This window comes from Pseudonaja textilis, chromosome 1 (assembly GCF_049901715.1).
Source record: "Pseudonaja textilis isolate UNSWEBS1 chromosome 1, rPseTex1.2, whole genome shotgun sequence".
NCBI classification, from domain to species: Eukaryota; Metazoa; Chordata; class Lepidosauria; order Squamata; family Elapidae; genus Pseudonaja; species Pseudonaja textilis.
Window position 1 is genome coordinate 52,011,474 of NC_141990.1, and position 9,594 is coordinate 52,021,067.

Below are 9,594 nucleotides of genomic sequence, written 5' to 3' on the forward strand. Positions count from 1 at the left end.
CAGTCCTGCTGGGAGGCGCGAAGGCCGAGGCGCCAACCGCTGCCATTGGGCAAGGCAAAGCGTTTGAATCGCTCTTAGTGCTCACTGATTGGTTGCAAGTCGGTGGCGCGTTCCTCCCTCTCATCCCGCCGAGTTTCGCACCGGTTGTGCCTCCGGTTTAGCCAATGACATCGTTCACTCGAGGGAAATAAACAAGGAAGCCTCTGTGGCTGAAGCGGGTGCTTGCGCCTCCTCGGTTGGCCGAGCGCGTTAAAGACAATAAACGAGTCCCCTTGTTTCTGTCGCCGCCGATCCGAGGACATGCAGGGATCGCGGAGGATCAGAGTACAAACTGAGAGCAGATAACGGTGAAAGGTTCCGCTTTTTATTCGCAGGGTGTGCTCAACCGAAGACCCAATGGAAGCGGAATGTGTGAATTCAGAAACTGATTTATTTTTGCGGGTAGGCAGGGAATCGTGATTAATTCTGAAAATGTTGTAAAGCAAGTCTTGTGGGATGCATGAATGCCGTTGGGACACATGCGAACACGGCCACTGTGACTTTACCAATCGTGATTTTTAAAATCTGGTGTAGCGTTTTATTTAAATGTAGCCAGGGGTCCCCAAACTTGACAACTTGAGTTGAAGTCCACAAGTCTTAAAGTTGCCAAGTTTGGAGACCTAATGAGACCCAGTTTGGTGCAGGGATTAAGGCATTAGGCTAAAAACCTGGAGACTGATCCAAAGCCAGTTAGGTGACTTTAGACCAGTTCCCACACACTCTCAGCCGTAGGAGGAAGATATTGACCAACAGTTTCTAAAACACTTTGTCAAGAAAATTGGAGTACTTTTTCGGGCAAGAGTCAGTACACACTTGAAAGAACTTTAAGGCTAGCATGCTTTCTTGTGGTATGGGAAAAGTAAGATACGTGGTTATTTTCAAAGATCTCACATAAGGTACGCACTGTTGTTAGTATGGGAGAAAACTAGAGAACAATACTATTTGATACTATGTTATTAAAATGGGAAAGATATTTTGAATGAAAAGGGAGAGCTCAAAACTAAACAAGAACTGAGACTTCTCCGAAAACAACAACTGAATGAAAAACTGCTGATGACCACTGCACCATAGAGAGCATTTTAACTTACTGCACCTCTGTATACAGTTTGCCAATTGCACAGTGGCAGATAGGAAAGCACTCCAGAGGGTTAACATCATTGCCCAGAAGATCATTGGTTGCCCTCTCCCCTCTTTGGATGAGCTTTATAGCTCCCGCTGCCTTAAGAAAGTTCAAAACATTCTCAAAGAACCATCTCATCCTGGGCACCCTTTTTTGAATTATTGCCATCTGGCAGACTGTACAGAATAATAAAAACAAGGACAAATAGGCTGAAAAACAGCTTCTATCCCAGGGCAGTAGTTCTTTTGAATTCTGCTGTATAGTGCAGCAGTGTTATTGCAGTCTCGGGGGTTTTGGGTTCAATGTGTGGAGGGTGAAGGATGTGTGTTTGTGTTTATTTTCATGGTCATGATGTGTGCTGAAGATGGTGTTTGACTTAGTTGTACGAGATACAGTGACAATAAAGTAAACTAAATTAACAATGTCAATTGCATGTAAAGAAAATTTGTACATGATGTTTTATAGATGGCACTTTGCACCGGCGAGATTGGCAAAGTTGTTTAAAGATAAGTCAGCTAAATGTTGGAAGTGCTACCAGATACCTGGGTCTTTTTATCATATGTGGTGGACTTGCATAGAAGCAAACAAATATTGGACAAAAATACATATGTGGCTGGAAAAGATGATAAACCAGAAATATTTTTGTTGCGGATCTTACCTGAAACTTACAGTAAAGGGAATGCATACTGGAAAAGTGAAGAGATTCCTACTGATGAGAATGTGATTAGGAAAATATTAGAATGTGCAGAGATGAACAGATTAACACTAGCAATTAAGGAGAAAGAACAAACTGAATATTATATGACATGGGTATTATTTTATGGATGGTTAGAGAAAAAAAAAATGGAAGTTAGAAATAAAAGACCAGTGAAATATAGAAAATATGTTAAGCTAGACTTATAAACAATATGATGACTGTTATGGCTATTAGGATTATTATGTTTAATATCATATTCTTATTAGAATACATGTTAAGAGGGAGAAATGAATAGGTTTATTATGTACAATATTATTATTGTAAGATTAGAAAATCAATATGAATTTAATTAATACTGTTATATATTTTGATTCTAATTGCACAGAGACATTTGTATCCAGACGACACACTGTTTAATGGAAGATGGAATGCTTATATTAAAAAAAAACTTTTTTTAAAAAAAACTGAACCTTCCTTCTGAAACTGTTTAGTAGGAAGCATAACTGAAAACTATACAACCTAATTCCAAATGAAAAAAATACTGGCCCAAAATTTAGATCAACAAAAATTATGCAGTATTGCAATAGTCATAGCTGATATTTCAAAAGCTCTTGAAGACCAAGTTGTTTCAGAGAGCCTTCTCCGGTTTACTTTTGCCATCTTTATGGTCCTTTTTAATATGATTATTTAAAATTGTACTTTGTAAGTTTTCAAGAGTCTTTGAGATGCCTAGGAAATATTTAATAAATAAACAGAAATTAGAACTAGGTAAGATTCTATGCTGGGTGTATGGTGTGCTTACTCTTCTGTGTACAGAAAACAACAGGAGTAGCAGCTGAACCTTTTAGCAACAGTGATAAGTTAATATACCTTATGGAGACCTGTCAAACTGGTGGCCCACGGGCCAGATACGTCACACACAGGCCATGCCGACCCTGGCTCCGCAAGGGGAAAAAAACGTCGCAATACGTCACAATCTGGCCTGTGACAAGATGAAGTTTGACACTCTTGCCAATCTATAGTATCTCACACGTTGTCCAATCATTCAGCAGAGGATGCCCAGAGAATGCAAAAGGAATAGTTGGGAGGTTTCCACTGCTGCCCCAGGCAATTGCTCTATGAAGCAATACTTCACTTTGCTCCAAGAACAAGTTTAACTTAAATGACTTCCACAAATGATTTTTATATATTGCAGAATTACTAGGGTTGACAATGGTGGAAAGATTAGAAGGGGAGCCTGTTCGCTTAAGTATTTTATAGTCCTCAGGAGCATCTGTGCTGGCATGAGTTTCTACATGTTTTCAATAAAAAGTGTAGCAGGTCAACTTCTGGTTAGAGCAACTTTACCTCAGCAATGTCTGGAATTTAATTTCTTAATAAACTTGCACTAAACCAGCAAAGCACAGAAAAGCAATATTTGTTTATATATGTTATTGCATTTTTGTGAATTTAGGAGAGTTGGAAATTATCATATTTGAGCTCATCCAAAAACATTCTTGACTAACAAGCTACAATGATATTTTTCATGTATTTGTAAGAAAAATAACTTGGCATAAAATTATCCCCCAAACTCAGCTGAAGATGTTACCTAGCTTGGTAACGAAATGTTCAGAAACCAACCCATAAGCTCGGAGAACGAACCTTCACCCTCATTCTATACCTGAGCTACAGATATTTGCCACTAATTGCAAATAAAATTATTGCAAAAGAAATGTAAGAGTGTATTTAAACGTCTTGGATATTCTGCTTTAAAGTTCTCTCACAGGTACTGGGAGTGAAAATTTGATTTTTATATTTCAAGGAAACATCCATAAGAATATGGAATATAGAAATAATCAGTTTCAGCAAAATGACAAATGAAATGATGTAATGCAAGCTCTGTTCCTTATGTACATGTATGCAATGTCTTGATGCACATACATAGTGAAGTAGTCCTCAACATATGACTATTTGTTCAACAGTTTGAAGTTATGGTAGTATTGAACAAAGGGAATTATCATTCATGCCCAAAGTTACAGCTGTTGCAATTCCCCCAATCTGACATGATCAAAATTGCAACCTGCTCATTCTTACGACCACAACAGTGGTTAAATTCCACCACCTGGCTGTCTACCCCCCACCCCCACGCCTTTTGGCTCTGCTGCCGTGTCCTCCGCCATCCCAGCAGACTTTTGAGATCTTGCTCCTGAGGCATGCCTGGCTTGGCCTGGCCTGGCCCTTCATGCAAAGAAGGCCTGCTACATAAGTCTGCAGTTGCTTCTTGCTTACTTTCTTCTGCCCAGACCCATCTTGGGGCACCATAAGAAGCAGAAACCATCAAATAAGAAGCATCAGTACTGTTACATCAAAAAGTGGGGTGCTTTTTACTCTTTTTTTTTTTTTTGCAACATGAAGTCCAGCCAAGATTTTTTTGCAGCATCAGTCCAGCAATGGGAGTAAGAGGACTGTAAAATCAGCCGAGGCAGCGGGACAGCAGGGTCTCAGAGTGCAGTGTAGCAAGGGCAGATATGGCTGGGACTGGACTGGGGTAACTGCATTCTTTCTGGAGTATGGCAAGCAGCCCTAGAGTTGTGCAGATCTGGATCTGCTTGCTGTCCCAGAAGGCAGGGTGCAACATGGCGAGAAGGCAGGAGATACATCAGTGGGGAAGTTGGAGGCAGCCCCTTACTTTTTACTGAGGTTCAATGCTAGGAGAGACCAAGCCTGGAATTGCTTGGATTGGAACGGGTATTTGCTTAACAACCCAAAATTCATGGTTAACAACAGCAACCAAAAATGACAGGATTGCCACTGTTAAGTGCTGCAGTCATGTGACATCTTGCTCTCATTGCTTAGCAATGGAAATTCAGGATCTAACTGTGGTCATAAATTGAGGACTACCAGTATGATACAAACTTATCAGAACTTGTGCTATGATGGTATTTGCTCCCCATGTCCCCACCAGCAGATGCCAATGTAGACGGAGGTGTTTGTATAATAAAACTTCTAGACAGGTAGTCCTCGAGCTACAACCACAACTGAGCCCAAAATTTCTGTTGCTAAGTGAGACATTTGTTAAGTGAGTTTTGTCCCATTTTATTGTCTTTTTTGCCAACGTTGTTAAGTGAATCACTGCAGTTGTTCAGTAAGTAATAAGGTTGTGAAGTGAATCTGGCTTTCCCATTGACTTTGCTGTCAGAAAGTCACAAAAGGTGATCACATGACACACACACATCCCAACACTGTCACCATCATAAATATGAGTCAGTTACCAAGTGTCTGAATTTTGATCAGGCGATTATGGGGATGTTGCAACTGTCAAGTTTGAAAAATGGTCATAAGTCATGTTTTCTGTGGCTTTGTAACTTCAAATAGTCACTAAATGAACAGTTGTAAGTTGAGGATAACCTTTATATCTCACCTCTGATTATTCTTGAATTACTGGTAAAATACAGTTTGCTACAATTTATTTGTGCTTAGTTGTGCTGAAGGAACTTTTAATATTTTGCTCTGAAAGGAAATGTTTGCTTTGAAGCAGAGCATTTCTTGTTTGCCTTCCTGTCACAGCTGCACGCAGGCTTTTGAATTTTTTTTTGTTTCAAACTACATTTCCTCCTTTTATTTTTTTTAAAGGCTTTATTTATTCTTGTAGCCCCAGTTATTTTACAGACACTTAAAGCAGATGTGGTTTTGTGCTGTGTGTGTATGTGCATGTGTTTGTTCACACACTCATATGTGTATGAATAGCATATACACTGCTTGTGTGCATAACCCACATTCTTGTGCATTGTGCATACATGTTACCTTGTGTTCTTATTGCTCTTCTATATTGATCTTGCAAAAGGCTGTAAGATACTTTCAAGTTCCCTTCCATATGTGAAGAAGAGGACTGTTGCTATGGGCCTCCCTCCATTTCCATCCTCACACAGACTATGTCCTATGTAGAAATGTGACAAGGTAAGGAGAGAACTTTTCAATCACTTTATCAGCACAGGCCAAGGAGGGAGTCTGTATTTTTTTCTTTGCAAGAAAGTAACACATGATGCCAAAGTTGATTCTCCCCAAGTGCTGTTTCTGTGTGCTATTATATATTTGCTATTACTATTCAAAAGAACAGTAGTATTTTGTATAGACAGAGCACAAAGTTTATAGCAATATTTTAGATTTTAGGCTATGTAATTCTGTTTTTCAGGAATATGAAAAAATACATAATAAAGAAAACTAAGGTGCTGACTTGTAAAGTCATACTGTGATAAGCAGTACTTAATATTTTCAGATCATTTACTTACAAACTTATAAGTATATAAGGCCATCTTAAAATTCTATAGATTATCGGTGTGGATGTTTTCAGAACATGGGGAAATTATTTTCTTCTTTAGAAGGCTTCTGTAAAACCCATTTTATAGTCCTAGCCTATGATTAGAGGAGGAACACAGATGCAACACCACGTAACCCAGAAATGATCCATTTGAGATATTTGCTTTATTTCTTTACTGCTATATTGCTTTATAGGCCAAGCCTATAGTGTCTGCCAAGTATCCCCAAAGACAATTTTCATGCTAAACACCTTTTATTTCAGGATGAGCAGCGGCCAGAGATGATGGGACCTCTAGTCTTAATTTCTGAAAGACCAACAATTCCCTTTGTCTATTTAAAAAAAAAAAAAAAACTTTGAAAAGAGGAAATGGGCCAAACAAAATTTATGTGCATATTTTTGCTATTTGTCTCCTGTTTTTTAGATCAGGTCCTTACTGAAGAATGAGATTTGTTTGTTTAAAGCATTTGATTCTCCATTTAACATTTTAGAAAGTTAAGAAGAATGAGTTAAAACATGCAACAATTCTACTTTGTACAAAACTTAAATGGAGAAAGAGAGAGAGAGAGAGAGACCTCTGAAAGATACTATTGATTGAAACTTAAAGCAAAGCTTAAAGTTGGCTCAGTGATGTAAGCAGCAGTATAGCAATAGCACTTAGACTTATATCCTGCTTCCTAGTGCTTTACAGCCCTTTCTAAGCTGTTTACAAAGTTTTCCCCAACAATCTGGGTCCTCATTTTATCGACCTCAGAAGGATGGAAGGCTTAAATCAATCCTGAGCAGGTGAGAATCGAACTCCTGGAAGTGAGCAGTGAGTTAGCCTGCTGTACTACATTCTAACCACTGCACTTCCACAGTAAGTGTTGTTTTGCATTACCAATGTAGTACAGCTAGTCCACAGTCTACAACAGTTTATTTAATGATCGTTCAAAGTTAAAGCAGCACTGGAAAAAGTGACTCATGACCTTTTTTCACACAACCATTATGGCATTCCCCATGGTCATGTGATCAAAATTTGAATGGTTGACAACTGGTTCATATTTATGATGGTTGCAATGTCCTGGGTCATGTGAACAGTTTTTGCAACCTTCTGACAGGCAAAGCCAAGGGGAAGCCTGATTCACTTAACAATTGTGGCTAGAAAGATCATAAAATGGGGTAAAATTCATTTAACAAATGTCTCATTCAACAACATAAATTTTGGGCTCAATTGTGGTTCTAAGTTGAGGATGACCTGTACTATATGCATTTTGAAACCATATTTTCAGGTATGAATGACATATTATAAATCAGTGAAGAACTATTATACTTTTTATAACAAAACATTGCATTTTGTAAGTGGTCTTTCAGCTTTGCATTGTATAGAAGAATCTATTTAAAACCCTGTTTTTCCTCTTTCTCAGGCAAAAGGATTTTGCGACATAATCAAAAGAAACCCAAGATCCAAATTGGGTAACAGCTTTGGAAAGGAGAGGAAATCAAGGTCATGCCTGGTTCTTTCTCTGGCTGTATCAGATTTCTTTCTTCAAATAACTCGACCTGATTTGCTTGTCATCATACAGCCAATATCACATTTCTTAATTCTTAAATAACAGTACATTGGCAGAGTGGGCTAGATAAAGGAAACCATTCAAGAAATGACTTCTACATTTGATTTTGATGTATGGATTCAAGGAAATTCAAACTATTATACAATTAAAAGGCAATGTAAGTATATACAGTATTATATCACCATCAAGTGTATTTCTATCCATTCAGTGTATTATTAAATAATTAATTTCTATGGTGAAGAATCCTGTTTGACTTCATAAATTATTGTAGAAAAATTGAGATGTGTGCATTTTTTTTGACAATTCCTGCACTCCCTCCATTCTTTTCAGTTTATTCATCTATCTGAACCAGATCTGAGTCTATATGTTTCTGAGGGTCACACAAGAATGGAATTGATTAAATGTATATTCCATCTTTTCCTCTTGAAAGAACCTTCTCTAATCAAAAAGAAACTTTCCTTTAGATCCTGATGTGCTTGGCTCTACTCCCTGAAGCAGCACCAAATCTTGCCAGCATATTGCATGCTGCACTCAGTGCTCAATCTTATTCACACATTGAATTGCAGCGCAAGTGATTCCTAAAACTGGAGGAACTTCTTCCAACACATGTGTAGAAGTCCCTTCTGCCTGAACCAGTGGTGCTGAACCACTCAAGCTGTCCACTATTAGAACCATTTTTAAATATGCACAAGGCTGCTAGATATGTTGTGGGGGGGGGGGGAGTTTCCCAAGTGCCAGTTTGTACTGCGAGGAGCGCGAGTTACCTCTCAGGTCAGACAGACAGATTTTTGTGAAACCTATCACACATTATGGAGGCTGATGTAAGAGTAAGGAAGATGACCTTGGTAGAGAGTTGCAGAACCTCTTGCCTAGTCAAAAGAGAACCTTTTTTTAAACCCTGAACATCCACGTAACAATCAGAAGCAGCTTAGTCACATCTTCCTAATTTTTTGTTAAGGAGAGGGAGATACACTATAATCAGAATTCCAAGTTTCTGCTTTTATAGTGGTTTATATAATCCCAATAAAAATAATTTTAGCCTTTTTGCAGCTTCTGTAGAAACCAGGTATCTAATTCAATTGAAGCCATGTTAATTATTTCAGTGACTAGGAGTAAGAGGCAAGTCTTCAGCAGTTCAAAGTGGCCAATAGGAGCTAGACATATCTACATCAACACTGACCTGCACACCAAACTTTTGTACAAACATGATTTGTGCCAGAAATATGTTACATTACATTAATTATACTATATAATATGTAATACACACATACACACTCTATATTAACATCAGTTAATTGTGGCGCCCTGTAATTATATTGATTTATTATGGCATTGGTTTTATCTGTCTGTATTTTGTAATCAGATGAAATTGGCAGTAGCCTATAAGGTATGTAATTTGTTTGTTTTTAATTAATATAATTCATTGTTCCAACCCACAATTATAACATTATTACTCAAGTCTCAGCAATTTTAAGATATGTGGACTGCAACACCCAGAATTTCCCAGCCAGCATGCTGGGTGAAAAATTCTAAGAGTTGAAGTCGACACATCTTGTTGCTGAAACTGAGAAGCACTGTGTTATAGCATACATGTACAGCATCAAGTGTTTCAATAAAACAAAAAGTAATTAAGGAACATTTTTTAAAAAATTCTTATAAATTTCTTAGTCTTAAGAAGTTATTTCCCCATTAGCAACTTATATTGCTTCTGTGAATTTTACTGCAGTTAATTGTGGCTCAGAGGCATCCTATTAACTGTTTTTACAGGACACGTTTTCATGACACAGCAACCTTTACTGTATTGGGTGGCAAAGTGTGTGTGTGTATTTGTCATTAGCTATCCCATTTTAAAACAGTGCTTTCCATCTTCCATGAGCCTTGGCAAATAAGT

The 9,594-nt window shown here is 38.0% G+C and overlaps 1 long non-coding RNA gene across 2 annotated transcripts; it reads left to right on the top strand.

Moving 5' to 3' along the window:
• Nucleotides 1-44: 44 nt before the first annotated feature.
• Nucleotides 45-7,983, top strand: LOC148127616 (uncharacterized). 2 transcript variants are annotated; one of them, XR_015743776.1, is made up of 3 exons: nt 45-441; nt 5,680-5,792; nt 7,557-7,983. It is a non-coding gene; the product is annotated as an uncharacterized LOC148127616 (long non-coding RNA). The 2 variants fall into 2 exon arrangements; XR_015743775.1 differs by lacking the exon at nt 5,680-5,792.
• The last annotated feature ends 1,611 nt before the right edge of the window (nt 7,984-9,594 follow it).